This window comes from Lissotriton helveticus, chromosome 5_1 (genome assembly GCF_964261635.1).
Source record: "Lissotriton helveticus chromosome 5_1, aLisHel1.1, whole genome shotgun sequence".
In the NCBI taxonomy this organism is placed as follows: Eukaryota; Metazoa; Chordata; class Amphibia; order Caudata; family Salamandridae; genus Lissotriton; species Lissotriton helveticus.
The window spans coordinates 628,560,987-628,575,529 of record NC_136065.1 but is presented as its reverse complement, the minus strand read 5'-3'; positions in this window follow the sequence as shown (position 1 = coordinate 628,575,529).

Below are 14,543 nucleotides of genomic sequence, written 5' to 3'. Positions count from 1 at the left end.
TTTCGTTGGACTTTTTAAAACTTTTACAGTCCATAATATATTATCCTAAAACCCAATGCCACCAGTCTGACCTACGTTCTCAGTTGCTTTGTTGAACATTGCCACCTAAAGAGCAAAAAGCATCAAGTATAACTCATAAATTACTCCTGTCTGAGGTAAGGATCAAAGGGGAGTCGAGAGGTGGACTTTATCCCACAGACAGAAGCAGGAGCTGCACCCTGAGCTCAGCCCACACTGACCTCCTCTTCTGTCGAACATAAAATACCCGAGGCCCTCTTGTGCTGGACAAACATTACTTGAACACAAATCTAGTTAGGCTGTTTTGTGCGCAGGTCTTAATTTAATATCATAATGTATCGTCTAGGGACAATTGTATCTCTGTGTAGAAGGCGCCAAAATACCACCTCAGGGTCCAAACTGTGAATGTTGTGACAGAGAGAGAGAGAGCTCTTTGGAGGAGACACTGCAGACAGGACCATAGAATAGGGTATCTGCATACCCACAATCATTTGCAGGTAAAGAACTTGGCGTATACTCTCCCTTGAATTAACACACACGGGTTTTTTAATATGAAATTTTACACACACAGTTACTTTGTGTACAGAGTATAGACGTACAGCCTATGTTTCCTGCAATGCCCAGCTCCCAACCTTTCCTTACTTGTGAAATATGAAGGTTTAGAATCATTTATGCTGACCCTGTAGTTATTGCAAAAGAAAGGTAAATGTTTGCTTTTATGCTGATGTTTCATATTGCAATCCAGATTTTTATTTTAGCTTCCATAGTTTTCTCCGTGGGGAAATACTGGTGGAAAGGCAGCACTCTTGATGAGCATCAACGTGGGCTGATCTCCCATACGTTGGGCATATAGTTTACTTTTGCACTTAACGTGGGATGGTGTCTACATTGACAAAACACAGACCCTCAGTGACATGTTGTTAATAGTATCTTGTCTCTCTGTACTTAAAGCAAATTGCAGTCACCCACCTGAAGACTCATGCCATGTTGTTAATCCTATCTCTCCATATTGAATTTGCATTTCTCAGGACACCCCCGCGCCGCACGGCCACCAGCTGTGTGTGTGTCCCTCGCCTCGCTGCTGCCCGCAGCCTCGTTGTGCCTTCCTCGCTGATCCCTGCCCCTCCGCCATATTTGCGTGTGCCTGATTAATCTTTGTTTCCTTTTTGTTTCATTTGCCTGATTATTGTTGTCACTGCTGTCCCCTTGCACGTTGTTGTATTAGCTCCGTTTTGTGCTCATCAGTCCCCCTGTGCCCGCCCCCCCCCCCGCTTCCCGCCGCCGTCCAAGCGGCCACACCCCCTTTTCGTTTTGTTCCCTCCCCGCTCCTGCCTCCCAGCTGCTCCTCCCTCCCTCCCACTTGGCCATAAATGGCGACCGCGCGGCGCAGGTGAGTGTGACCTGTTCTCAGGACACCCCCGCGCTGCACGGCCACCAGCTGTGTGTGTGTCCCTCGCCTCCCGCAGCCTCGTTGTGCCTGCCTCGCTGATCCCTGCCCCTCCGCCGTATTTGCGTGTGCCTGATTAATCTTTGTTTCCTTTTTGTTTCATTTGCCTGATTATTGTTGTCACTGCTGTCCCCTTGCACGTTGTTGTATTAGCTCCGTTTTGTGCTCATCAGTCCCCCTGTGCCTGCCCGCCCCCCGCTTCCCGCCGCCGTCCAAGCGGCCATGCCCCCTTTTCATTTTGTGCCCTCCCCGCTCCCGCCTCCCAGCTGCTCCTCCCTCCCACTTCGCCATAAATGGCGACCGCGCATACGCGCAGCGTTGACGCGCAGCGGGCGCGCCGATTGTGCACCGAAGGCGCGCCAAAGGTAAGCCCGTCTGCGCCCGTCCGCGCCTGGACCGCGCCCAGTGCCAGGACCCCTGGCCCCCACCGATGCAAAACGACCCGACAGACCTACGACGCAGCCGCCCTCAACGCACTCAATGCCGGCCGGAACCCCGCCTGCTGCCGGTCCGCCCCGAAACGCATTCACGGACCCTTCACCTGCAGGACCTGCAAGTTCACCTGCCTCCGAACCTGCACCGCACCGGCCAAGCCAAACGCCAGCAGCAACCTCAAGTGCATCCTGCTCAACACCCGCTCCATCCACAGACACGCCGTGGAACTCTGGAACCTGCTCGACACAACATCACCAGACGTCGCCTTCCTCACGGAAACCTGGATGAACGCCTCCTTAACCCCCGACATCGCCATCGCCATCCCAGACGGGTACAAGATCATCAGGAGGGACCGCGTCAACCAGACCGGAGGAGGCATCGCCATCGTCCACAAGAACACCATCCGCATCACGACTGACTCCAACGACACCTTCGCCGCCGCCGAGCACCTCCACTTCCAGATTCACACCGACCCAAAGACGACCCTCAGAGGCACCCTCATCTACAGACCCCCGGGACCACGCACACAATTCAGCGAAGACATCACGGACTTCATCAGCCCACACGCCCTCCCCTCCGCCGACTACATCCTCCTAGGGGACCTCAACTTCCACCTGGAGAACAACAAGGACCGCAACACCGCCGCCCTGCTGGACAACCTCGCCAACCTCGGACTCAAGCAACTGGTCAACACCCCCACCCACTACGCCGGCCACACGCTTGATCCCGTCTTCTCATCCAGCAAGTACATCACCTTCAGCCACTCCACCGGACTCCACTGGACCGACCACAGCTGCGTCCACTTCAGCTTCAGAAGAACCACAACCCACCACCACCCGCAACAGGTTCCTCACAGGAACTGGAGCAAGATCACCGCCGACCAGCTCACCACCTCCCTCAGCCAGAACCCACCCACCAGCACAACGGACCCCAACGAAGCAGCCCTCAACTTCACCCAGTGGCTGACCGCCTATGCCGACGAACTCGCACCACTGAAGAACCCTCCCAGCAGACCCAGAAGCAAGAAGGCTTCCTGGTTCACCGACGAACTCAAGGACTCCAAGAAGACCTGCTGCACCCTCGAGAAAGCCTGGCTCCTCGACCAGACCACTGACAACATGACCGCCCTCAAACACGCCACCCGCAAGCACCACCAGCTCATCCGCACCACCAAGAAGAAATCACTGAAGGAACGACTGGACAACAACACCCACGACAGCAAGGAACTCTTCACCATCGTCAAGGAGTTCTCCAACCCCAGCACCAGCAACAACAACATCACTCCCTCACAAGATCTCTGCGACTCTCTCGCCTCGTTCTTCCACCGCAAGATTGCCAACATCCACAACAGCTTTGGCGCACCACCCACGCACCCAACCGGCGAACCAACGCCCCCCACCGCCACCCTCCGCACCTGGACCACGGTGACCACCGAAGACACAGCCCGCACGATGAACACCATCCACTCCGGATCTCCGACTGACCCCTGCCCCCACCACGTCTTCAACAAGGCCAACTCCACCATCGCACTCCAACCCCGAGACGTCATCAACACCTCCTTCGACACCGCCACCTACCCGGAGAGCTGGAAGCATGCCGAGCTCAGCGCCCTACTGAAGAAACCAACAGCGGACCCCACCGACCTCAAAAACTTCCGCCCCATCTCGCTCCTTCCTTTTCCTGCCAAAGTCATCGAGAAGATCGTCAACAGACAGCTTGCCGTCTTCCTCGAGACGAACGGATCCCTCAACCCCTCGCAGTCCGGTTTCAGAGCCAACCACAGCACCGAGACCGCCCTCATGGCAGCAACCGACGACATCTGAGCCCTGCTCGACAATGGGGAAACAGCGGCACTCATCCTCCTGGACCTCCCCGCAGCGTTCGACACTGTCTGCCACCGCACCCTAATACAGCGCCTCAGCAACATCGGCATCCAAGAGAAGGCACTGGAGTGGATCGTCTCGTTCCTCGCCGGAAGAACACAGAGAGTCCGCCTCCCCCCGTTTCGATCCGAGGCCACCGAAGTTATCTGCGGCGTTCCGCAAGGATCATCACTCAGCCCAACCCTCTTCAACGTCTACATGAGACCTCTTGCCACTATCGCACGCCAACACAACCTCAACATCATCTCCTACGCCGACGACACCCAGCTGATCCTCTCCCTCTCCAGAGACCCCGACACCGCCAGAACCAGCCTACACGAAGGGATGAAAGACGTCGCCGAATGGATGAAAAACAGCCGCCTGAAACTGAACTCAGACAAGACGGAAGTCCTCCTCCTGGGACCATCGCCCTCCACCTGGGACGACTCCTGGTGGCCCCCAGCCCTGGGCACCGCTCCCAAGCCAACAGACCACGCACGAAACCTGGGCTTCATCCTGGACTCCTCCCTCTCGATGACCAGACAAGTCAACGCCGTCTCCTCATCATGCTTTCACACCCTACGCATGCTTCGCAAGATCTTCCGATGGATCCCAACCGAAACCAGGAAGACGGTCACCCAGGCCCTCGTCACCAGCCGATTGGACTACGGAAACACCCTCTACGCCGGAACCACAGCCAAGCTACAGAAAAGACTACAACGCATCCAGAACGCCTCCGTCCGACTCACCCTGGACATCCCCCGACGCAGCCACATCTCCGGCCACCTGAGAGACCTGCACTGGCTCCCTGTCAACAAGAGCATCACGTTCAGGCTCCTCACCCTCGCACACAAGTCTCTCCACGACCTGGGCCCCAAGTACCTCAACGACCGCCTGACCTTCTACACGCCCACCCGCCAGCTACGGTCTACTAGCCTCGCCCTCGCCGCCGTACCACGCATCCAAAGAACAACCGTCGGAGGCAGATCCTTCTCCTACCTGGCGGCCAAGACATGGAACTCCCTCCCTATCCACCTTCGGCTGACCCAGGACCACCTCGCCTTCAGGAGACAACTCAAGACCTGGCTGTTCGAGCAGTAGCGGACCCCCTCCCCCAAGCGCCTTGAGACCCTTCCGGGTAAGTAGCGCGCTATACAAATGCTATGATTGCTTGATTGATTTACAAAACTTAATGTTTGGTATTTAAAGCCAGATATCATTTCGGCCATGCAGCAAACTAATCAACGTTGTTTTGCATTGTAAAATATATGTGTAAACATATTTTATAGGATCAAGAAATATGCAATATTTCCAACCACTACAATGGCAGCTTATGTCATGTACATTTTGGAAAATGTAATCTAAATGCAAATGTGAAAATTCTGTGATCAGAGCCATGCCATTCAGATTAGGGGCACTGTTTTTTTGCAATTAGTAAGGAAGAGTGTAGGAAGAGTGTTTTTATAAGTACATATTGAGTGTGGGCCTTGGTTCTCATGAGCCACTAACATCAACAGGTCTGCAGGCAGTTGACTGGAGGTATTTTGGAAACAGATCTTCTGTGGAATTATGTTTGGGAGGACAGAAGGCAAATTATAATCAAGGTTTTTCAAAACACACCACTGAAAAGGTCTCCATGGTTACTTTAGGGCCCTGATATCTCAATCAATCCAGACCTACAATTTCTAATGAAAAGGCAAAATTAGCTATTCTACCTCCAAAGGAACCTTTTTGAGGTTCCTCTAGCTCTGCCAAACGCAAATGTTGTCTTGTTTGTATTTTCTGCTTCACGCCTGAAGCATGCTTCCAGGACAGGTCTGCTGGTCTTCTAATAAATCCCCAGAAACAGTGTTTTGTGCCCACAGTCCATAACGTAGCAGAGGTTGCAGATAGAGCTTAAGCATTGAAGCCCTGAATAACCAGAACTTCACAGCAACAGTACCAGAATCCTAATTCATGTACAACCAAGGAACCACATTGCCTATGTTGGTTTAATGACAAAACCAGCACAAGAACTCTGTGACAGGTAGGGCCAATGCCTAGAAGTAGCTTGCTAAGAACACAAAAGGATCCAGACTCAGCCTGCATGTTTTTGCATTATTACAAATCTTTTCGCCAGATTTTGCAATTTGGCGGCATTGTCTAAGAAATTCATAACTAATGAAGATTCTGATAATCAGTACTGGGAACAGTGTAAAACAAGGTGCAAAACATTTAATTCAGGGAAAGAATGTAACAAAAATCTATGCATGATTTATCTGCATAGAACTCAATTGAAAAAGGCTGCAGTATTTACTCAAGTGCATCACGGACTTGGTCCCTCGAATCATTGCTCCCAATTGCAGCCTATCCATCTATACACCACAAGCTTCAACCATGCTAAGTAGAAGCTTTGGGACCATCTTCTACCTTCATGTATGTCTTGGTTCTGCTGGAGAGTTCTTGGCTCAGAAATACCTACATGTTAAGAACCGACTCAGTAAAAGCAACCATGATGGTCTGACTTCTGCGTTTCCTCCTGAGACATCTTCTCCCACTCAAAGCGTTTTTTAATCTCACATCAGTTTAACCAAGAGTTATCCTATGAAACCTATTTCAAACTTCGCCTTTGAACAACCAATGGTTAGGTGATTTCAGCTGCACTAAAACCTCAACATTTCCATCCAAAGTAGTAAAAGGAAGGTAACTTTCCCCAAATGTCAAAAGCCAGCCCATATCTGAACTACACCATTTGTGGCCTGGCCTACCCAGTGATAGTACTTTCACTAAATAGACCTAATGAGCCACTTAGAATATAGTAAATTGAATAGTTAATATACAGGGCTTTAACCCCAATTAAAGCTTTTTAACACCAACACACAAATGTATATTGCATCATTCCAGAATATATGAACATTCTACGTTGGACTGGAGTGCCATTTTAAAACTGCATAGGTAATCTTTACAAAATAATTGTACATGAGTGAGTGACACTCATTTCAAGAGAACATATATCACCATTTCAAAAAAGGGTGAATCGACATTTTACTATTGTGTATATACATTATTCTAGCAGAGTCAGTATCACGCTTCCATGAGTAGCTAGGGAACAATTCAACTAGTTTATGTAGCATCCTTGCATCTATCTTAAGCAGCATTTCACAACCCCTATATCGCCTTTCCACATGTGTCAGTTACACTGTTGCCCAAGTTTCTACAGCATCTTGCGAACTTCTATAGCATGTTTCCATGAATATTTAGCAGTATTTAATGTTTTTAAAACCACATTCCACAAGTGTCCATTGAACTAAAAAACACAATTTCACAAGTACCTCATCTACAAGTGTCTATAGCACCACTCCTAGGGTTCGATTCCGATTCGGGAAATGAATCCGTACGACGATTCGTATTCGTAGCTGTTTCCGTACGAATCGTACAAATCCGTCCGAATCGCGTAGTACGATCCGTAGGTCAGAAATACGTCCGAATCCAGCGAACCGTACGAAAAACAAGGCTATATCCGTACGACTTAGACTCTCACAGTGAACCGTACGAATCATAAACATGCCGTACGTCCCGCCAAGTACGATCCGGACCGGGTAATGTGTACGCGATTCGTGCAGAACACGTCATGTATAGGCAATTCGTACAGAGAGCCACACATTCACATACGCACCGTACCCCAAAACTCAAGGGGTGTATGCACAGGGTGTACGCACCGTACACCTACGACCTTGGGGGGTACGAACCGTACCCCTACGCACCGTACGGCAACATTCATGGGTGTACGCACGGGGACATATGCAACGTACCCCTGAAATCCAGGGGTGTACGCACTGTACCCCGATGCACCATACCCCTGCCATCATGGGGTGTACGCACCGTACCCAGGGGGGCCCGTATCGTACGCATTTCGAGGCGAAATCTGCTTTTACGGACATTTTAATCTCCCGTACAGAAAGAGTCGTACGGAGTGTTGTCGATGCGAATCGTACTTGCTGGATCGTACAAAGCTGCTCCGATCCGTACGGACATCGCGTACTGCGTGTTTCGAGTGCGAACCGTACGGATTATTGAGTCGTACGGTCCTTGGTACGATTCGTATGGAGAACTGCATTGGGTGCACTTCGTACTACATCGTACTACATCGTACGTACGGGGGACGATTCGGGATACGATTCGTACGGGAAAAATGATACGTACAGCAATTTGGAGTGGATTTTCCTGAATGGGAATTAATGTTTTAGCCATATTCTGTGAATTTTTATTACACACTATTTTCAGTAGAATTTTCCCCGCTAAACATATTGACTCTGATTCTGAGTCCCTAGGAATCCAGGTGCTTTTTATTGCAACAGATAACTACTGATACCCAGGAGTACGTTACTTATTGGGTGCAATACATAATACCTATTACAAGTTTCTGGGGAATAGCAGGATGATTTTGGTGCTTCCCTCACCACTTTGCACTTTTCCCATTAAATTCTATTAGGTTTGACTTTCCAAAATGTAATGAAGGTTGAGATATTTAACACACTCGTTAATTATAAGATGTGGCAAATAAAACCCAACTTGTACTTTAAAAGGCTGTGCAAACAGGGTTTACACATTGGTTGGTTGGAACACAGACCCACTTACAGTCAGGGCTTTACTCTCGTGTACTCTGTTCTTCGTATTCTCAAGTTGCTAAGTGATAGAGGCGAATGTTTAGTGCTATACAAATCTCCTAAATAAATGAATAATTAAACAAATAAATGAACACGGTAAACAGCACCATTTAAAAGATGGATACAGAACTGTGACAGATGCTCCTAGGTACATTCCTATAGCTGTTTATCTAAATAGCCATTTTGTTATTGACACCCTGTAATATTACAAAAATCTCCCATCATGATCTTGTATGTTTTGAAATACTAATTTTAAAACCAATGAGTCTCTGAATAACAAAATTAAATAACGTGCATAGGTATCAAACTACAGAGACACAGAATTTGTGCAATTAAGCAAAATGAAAATATGTCAGTTTGCCCTATATGTTAGCGTGAAATGTGTCCTGGCATAACTTTTTAACGAGGGTATGCATTTTGCTTTAAAAAAATAGTACAAAGTAGAACAAAAAGCACAGCGGAAAACAGCCACCTGCATTCTGTTGTTCCCATGCATTTGCAGTAAATTATTACTGCAAATGATGCATTCACTGTAAATTGTTACCCATAATTATGTGAAGTGGCCTATTGGCTTCGTTTCAGGAATTTTACATAACGAGCGTAACAGTAAAGTCCAGAAATGATGTGAATTACACCAGCATAATGTAAATATCCAGGTCTATAAAGGACTTAATAGCAATGTAATCACACAGTCATTATTATTTACATATCTTGTGTTATACCTCCAGGGGTTTCTTGTGGTAGCTAGGTATTCAAATGAAAATTCTGTTTTAGAGCAGAGTGGCATAGAGTGGTTTTGTCATCACCATTTACTGCTTTATACCAAGTAACTATTGCGGTATATAACGGCCCAATATATCACTAAGTTTTGTCCCTTATAACTGTAAAACTACTGAACCAATTCACATCAAATAACAAAAAGGATCCTTTCCACCCCATAATCTATATTGCTCGCAAGCGTCATGTAAATACGTTCAGCCATTTCGTCACTACATCTGAGTAAAAAGTCTATGGAAAATATATTGGTGGAAAAACTTGTTTTGCTGACCCCCTCTTTTCTCCTTGCACCCACTTAACTAATCACCACTAAACTTTGCATCGTCAGCCAATGTAGAAAAAGAAATAGGTCTGCAAACTTTCATGGAGATTTGGCAAATGATGACAAAGTTATTACCAATCAAAAATGTGAGGATTTCCTATCTCTCGGAATTTTACTATGCCTACAGAGTGGCTACCGCTTGTAATATATGTTTAGTTTTATGATTTTTATACAGTTCACGTTCTCCATTTAACTTGGTTGAGATACTAGTGGATTTTCCCAAGGAGAGAGGCTTGGCTCAGTGTGGAATGTCTGTTGACAGGCCCTGGCCTAATAAGTAAGGATGCATGTGGAATAGTTCTTCAGTTTTTCCTGGGTCACTCTGTCCAAGCCGGTGTGGAATGTGTATATGTTCTGGTTGTCTGTGCTGGATGTGTTACAATGGTGTATCCAACTTCTGACCCTCAGCTGTAATTCTAAGTGATCTCTTGAGGTGTAGTGCATTGTTTGGTGCAATGTCACCTTTTCCCTTTTTATGGGCCTGCCAGTTTAATAGCTATATTGTTCATAACAATGATTGTTCCTGTGTGTGGTGGAACTGTTTCTTTTGTGCAGTAGAATATTATGTTATGTTGAGCTCTTTGGTTGTCACGGTGGACAGAATATTTTGTACTGTGGTCAGGTGTTAGGTTTTAAGTTATTTGTTATGCTATGTTAAATGTTTATAGAGCACAGAATTGGCAAGGGCATCCAACTGCAGCAAGTAACTGCAGCTAAGCGACAACCAAACAAATGGGCTGATTCTAGGAAACCAGTGAAAACAAATGTGTTTTTGAAAGGCTAGATAACTGTTAATCAGACCGAGATTCAAGGTAAACTCATTCCAGTCTCTGTCTGTCAAAAAAAGAGAAAGCATGATCACCAAAATGGCTTGGATAAATTTAGGCACAACAAGGATAGATAGCAGGCGGAAAACCACACAGTTTGAGAGGTGATGTATGGAGTGAATCAAGACCCGAGGGATGGAAATTGAGGTGGTTAAGGTAAAGGGTTTAGAATGTTATCCGGAAAAGAATCGGGAGCCAGAGCAAGGAAACAAGGTAAGGAGAGAGATGAGTGGCTGGAAGTATCTGAAACATAACACTGACCCCTGCTTTTTGAAAGTGGAGAGGTCGGCAATTGAAGAAGCAGGTAGGCACATGAAGAGGAAGTTACAGTGGTCTAAAAGGGGGAGAATGACCGCCTTTACCCATGTTTGTTGGGCTGATAAAGGCAACACTGAATTTATTTCACAGAGCACATTACTAGGATGAAAGTAAGAAAAGTTGATTTGACTGAACCGGGAGAGAAAAGGAAAAGGAGTTGTCAAAAAGAAAATCGATGTTCTTAAATGTTCTTAACCTAGGCGGGAAGGAGGAGATGTAGCCAAGACTGCACACCATCATGGAGAAGTCAGAATATGTGACTGCTGCCCACAATTAAAATCTCGATTTTTCAGTGTTGAGTTTACCGTAATTAAGCCACACCCTTTGGACCACAGCAGTAAAGTAGGAATCAAGAATCACATGTGAGACTTTTCACACCAAATCTAGGCAGATTAGGATCTGAGTATCATCGGCATAAATCACCTGAAACCAAATGATCAAATAAGCTTGGTAAAAACAAATGCAATGAAAAGTGTAGGATTTAGGAAGATGTTTGTGGAACGCCATGTGTAACCGACATAGGTGAAGACTTGAAAGTGGGATGATAGACAGTTTGAGATCTGTCAGCCAAACAAAGAGGCAATCAAGGCAAAACCCTGGCCGCCAACGCCGACTTAGAACAGATGGGTACCACGGTTTGGTGTGCACTTTATCAAAAATGATTGAGAACTTATGGTGGATCAGAGCAGGGGTACCGCTGTGATTCCCTGTGAGCCCCAAGTCATTCAGAATTGATACTGGTGCAGATTTGCTGCTGTGTTGAGATTGAAAGCCAGCTTGGTTGGGATCAATAATATTATTGACTTCTAGAAGCTTCTAAATCTGAATGTTAGTATCTATATCCAAGATCTGGATGGGTACAGGGGGAAGAAATATGGGGAAAAGATTACTAAGAATGAATGTTATCAATTTTATCTGATGTGAGGATAAATGGCTTTGGACAGTGATCTAAGGCATAGGCTAGGGTAGCAATGGGGCTCCCTGAAGTAAGATTGTTATGTTTTTCATGCAGTGAAATGTGTAATATGGTGTCAGTTTTCTAAATAGGGCCTTGAAGATGGTCATCTGTTGAGGTAAGAGAGTTTGTAAAGCAATGTGACAATGATGCTGTGTTATGCACATAGAGGTGCCTGAGCAGCTTCTAAAGTGACATGTTGGTGTAGCATCAAGACGAAAAGGTCTGACTAGATCAGAATGATTATGGAGTTTTTGTTAATGGATGGCTGGACTTCTTGTCTTTTTGATAAGCGTGGGTGTAACACAAAATTTCAGGTAGGGAAATTACGTGATATTAAAGCAAAATTACGCGAAAGTACTTATAACTACGTGAAATGACTCTTGTACTAAAAAAAATTACCCAGATCTTTTCAGGTAAAAATTCAACTCCACAATGTAATTTCGAGTTGATTTCCGGCTGTTCACGTTCAAAACACTGCTGTTCGCTGATTTGTCATTTTGCAATCACAAATTACCTGAAGGTCAATTATGTTAAAAAATCATCCTGAAATGTTTGTTAGCCACCCGCGTTAAAGGAAATGCTGCTAGGGGTCAAAACACTGCAGTTCAGGTTCGGATTTGTAGTTTTGTGCTAAAACGTTACCTGCGCAGTCAGCTCAGGTAAAAAAAGTCTATCTGAAAATCTGCCTTTATGTTTAAAAAAATTACCCAAACAGTTTAACGTATGTGAAATTTCTTCCATGAAACTACATGATTTGGCTTAATGGCATAGGGTTGGTAATTTCACATACATTCTGTTACGCAGAATTACCAAAATTATGCAAGTTTCTTCGATATTACTAAAATTTCGCTCAGGCCTAGTTTTTGAGGCATATATGTGTACACCAAACAGCAATAAATAGTGCAAAAACCATGCAGAGAAAAATACACAAGGACCCATGCAAGTCGTACGATTTTAAGTCTAAAGGAGAAAAATAAACAGCAGATCAAGTCTTTTAATTGTGATGTTAATCGTGTCACTGGCTCTGCAAAGTCTTGGACTGCATTATCACTTATGGCAAAGGAGAGGTGGTGGGCCCGGAAGTGTTGCTGGCCCATTAACACCAAGGGTAAGTAGAAACCACAAATTCGTCCCCTTTCAGGCAAGTGATGAGAAACTCATTTTAACATAAGACAGCACAACATAGCATACTAGGTTCCCCAGAGTGCAGACTGCCAGATCGCACTCTCTAGGGGGTCAGACTGTACCCAACTCCCTCCACCACCCTTCTTAAAGTGCCCTTTCACTCTTACCTAGGGCCACAGCTGTCACCTCACATGGTCTAAACCACTGAATTCGAGACCCCTGGGAGGAAGGGCTAGAGCTGTCTCCCGAAAAAGCTGCAGGTGATTTAACAACTACTCCCTTTACACTGGGCAGTTGGGCATCTGTCGTTGAAACTTTTCTGGATCCCAATCAGGTCTTAATTAGAGTTAGTTAAGGAACTTGTATTGACAGCAGTTGCTTATTGAGACTTCGGCAAGATACAATCCGCAAGCAGACATTTTAAAAGTATATAAACATCTTACATATAGACTACCAGTAGAAAATATTTTTAACCAAAGAACAACTTAAGTGTACAAACCATTCTTGGAGGAGAAAAAAGTAATCTGATTGCAACATCTGAAGTCTCATTCGATTTAACATAAAAAAGAAGTACTTCTCCTCTCCAAGAATATCAGGGCCAAGACCAGGAAATACAATAGAATTTATGTGCATCAGAGTCTGTAATTCGAAGATAAAGTATTATGTAGTAAACTGGCGAAAGAGCCTCTGAAGCAGTATACACGGCAGTAATTATCTTAATTTTATTTTACTGGCTATAAGAGATAATGGATGAGCAAATGTTAATTTAAAAAATGATTAAGTGAAGTAATGGTTTCTATGGCAGTGAAGAAGGTAATTCTTAAGACACATGCTGAATAGGGGGAAAGAGGAGGTATGTGTGATCTGGGCGGGTAGTGCATTTGCAGAAATTGATTGCTTTGGGATGCACTTCTTAAGAGGTGGTACTTTAAGATGAAGCAGGATTTTGCTTCCGTGGGAGACTTTAAATGGATGCGCCAGTGATTTTGTGATGATAGATAGATATAAGACTTTATAGGTAATATGCGCTTTTAGAAATACTCTGGGATTCCTTGGAGAGCCATATCAAGGATGGGAAATGTGGAGTTCTGTGGTCAAATGTTTCTGTTGTAGAAATCATATGAGCTGCAGAGATTAAAACTTGGGAGATTCTAGATGAATTTAGTGCAGCGAAAAGGCCATTGCCGAGTAAATACCAGCATGCTCTAGGGAGACAACTTTATTAATTGGCAATGAACTCTCGCTCCAACAAACCTTGATGTACCTGTGTGCATGAGGCAGGCCTTGAGGGATACAGGTCAAAAGACTGTAATACTCAAATGCAGGCTTGCCACCAGGAAGCATCTTTGTTCGGTTTAGTTGGGGGACACGTTATGTGTAAATATCCGTCAGTCACTGATTCTGGAATTCCATGTAAATACATATTAAATTAAGCTCTTTAATTAAAAACACACAGTATTACAGCTAAACTTGAGGGACTGTGTTCTCCATTGTTCAAGTACATTACTCTATTAAAAAAATGAACTATTGAGAGATGGCACAGTTTGACTCGAATGATTAATAGATGGTTGTTAGCGAGCAATTATGGACTGGAACCAATGTATCAAACCCTGCAATATCAAAGTAAACACATAAAACCTACTAGCAAATGGTGTTCGTCCCCAAATAATGTGGAAAAAATCCTAGAAAGGCATCAATCCAACAGAGTAGTGTCCAAAGTAAAAGGTAATATAACATGTTGAAGATCACTTGGGAAAAAAATGTCTCCACCAGGTACTTAAACACAGTGTTCTCCAACTGCTCCAGAC